The sequence below is a fragment of the Ursus arctos genome, unplaced genomic scaffold (genome assembly GCF_023065955.2).
Source record: "Ursus arctos isolate Adak ecotype North America unplaced genomic scaffold, UrsArc2.0 scaffold_20, whole genome shotgun sequence".
Classification (NCBI taxonomy): domain Eukaryota; kingdom Metazoa; phylum Chordata; class Mammalia; order Carnivora; family Ursidae; genus Ursus; species Ursus arctos.
In genome coordinates, this window is record NW_026622875.1 from 54,086,330 (window position 1) to 54,088,561 (window position 2,232).

Genomic DNA, 2,232 nt, shown 5'->3' on the forward strand with positions numbered 1-2,232 from the left:
CTGTAAAGTGGGAATGATGACAACAGGTGAGACTTAGATGAGTTAATACATGCAACAATGTCAGAACAGTGCCTCTCATAGAATGGGCACCCTACAACACTCTGACTATCACTATTACTACCATTTTACAAATGAAGTAAACAAAGGCACAGAAGAGTTAAATTACTTGTCCAGGATCACATAGCTAGTAAATGACAGAGTCAGAAGTCCACTATATAACAATTCTGTTCCATAACTTCCATGTAGTTTTTACTCTCCAAGCACTCTATTCTGTATTTTAGGAACGTGAGTGTCCATTAAGCCACTCAAAAAGAAAAAGAAGCAGAGAATTGAAGTAACTACAACCACCTGGACTCCTGTCTCATTTTCCAAGAAGTCACCACAACATCAAAGAGAATGGGGAAACAGAAACCCAAATTCCACCCTCAACAAACTAGAATAGACTTTTGAAACTCTGAACCATGCTAAAAGAGAAGGAGCTGTCAAATCTACTGAGGAAGCTCACAAGGACATAAGCAGGTACAGACCTTGGACAAAACTGGCAGAGCACAGTTGTCGAAACAAGATGGTGCCTCCAGAGAGAAAAACAATTTCTCATTTGGAGCAACGTGAGAGGATTGGTGAGCTGTCAGAGGAAGTTTTCAAGGACCAATTTAGCACCAAGTGTTACACAGGAAAGGAGTTCAATGAGGAAACACACAGACTCTGCAGGAAGAAGACTGTGACCGATAATAGATAGAAGATAGACTCTCAATTTGCAAACAATCATGCATTGGTTCTTTGGTCTGAGGATAACTAAGAGCTAAAATAACTTATCCACTCTCAGGTGCATGTAACCCTGTATCATAAGGTCCTTCCTCACCCAAACCTAATGAAAAAAATAGATCCATAATTAATTTGTTTTATTCAAAGATGACCTAATAAAAAAGAATCAACACAGATTTATATTAAAAGACAATATGAAAATAAAAAGAAGTCATAAATTTAAAAAAAAAACAGGAAATGAAACATTGACCAAAAAAAAAATACAAAAATTATTGACAAAGAACAGGGGGAAAAATGACTGATATAACTAAGCATCTAAATATTAGGGGGAAAAAAGCAACTTTAAAGTAGAAGAAAACGTAGGGGGAAATCTTCATGACACTGAATTTGGTACTGATTTCTTGACTAAGACACCAAATAGCACAGGCAACAAAGGAAAAGTAGATAAATTGGACTACATCAAAATTTAAAACTTCTGCGCATCAAAGAAAACAAGACAAAAGACAACCCACAGAATGGGAGAAATATTTGCAAATCATATATCTGATAATGTGTTAATATCCAGAATATATGAAGAATTTCTACAGCCTTTTGGTGGGAACTGCCATCTTACAGTAATTCACTGAAATGACCAACACAAAGGGAAAGAGGAGATGTACCCACTCTATATTCCCTAGACCTTTTAGAAAATATGGAGTTGTTCCTTTGGCCACATACATGTGAATCTACAATAAAAGTGATATTGCAGACATCAAGGGAATAGGCACCATTCAAGAAGGAATGTCCCACAAATGTCATCATAGCAAAACTGGAAAAGAATACAATGTCACTCAGCATGCCGTTGACATTGTTGTAAACAGAAAAGTTACAGGCAAGATTCTCGCCAAGAGAATTAATGTATGTGTTAAGCATATTAAGCACTCTAAGAGCCAAGATAGCTTCCTGAAGTGTGTGAAGAAAAATGATCCAAAAAAGAAGGAAGTCAAGGAAAGAAAGGTACTTGGGTTCAACTGAAGTGCCAGTCTGCTCCACCCAGAGAAGCACACTTGGTGAGAACAAATGGAAAAGAGCCTGAGCTACTGGAGCCCATCTCCTATGAATTCATGGCATAATAGGTGTTAAATAAGTGAATAAGTAAATAACCTCTGGACTTTTTAAAAAGAGAGAGAGATCTCCTATAATCCAACAACAAAAAAACAAACCAATTAAAAAATGGGCAAAAGACTTGAATAGACCTTTCTCCAAAGAAGATACACAAATGGGCAATAAACACATGAAAGATCAATATCACTAATCATAAGGGGAAAGCAACTCAAAAGATACCATTTGCACCCATGAGATAACAATGAAGATAGCTGCAATTGAATTTAAAAAAAAAAGTGTTGACAAGGGTGTGGAGAAATTGGAACCTTGTTGGTAGGAATGTAAACTGGTGCAGTAGCTGTGGAAAACAATATGGCAGTTCCT

The 2,232-nt window shown here is 36.7% G+C and overlaps 1 pseudogene; it reads left to right on the forward strand.

Annotated features, from left to right (window-relative positions):
* Nucleotides 1-1,389: 1,389 nt before the first annotated feature.
* Nucleotides 1,390-1,877, forward strand: LOC113253646 (60S ribosomal protein L21-like; annotated as a pseudogene).
* The last annotated feature ends 355 nt before the right edge of the window (nt 1,878-2,232 follow it).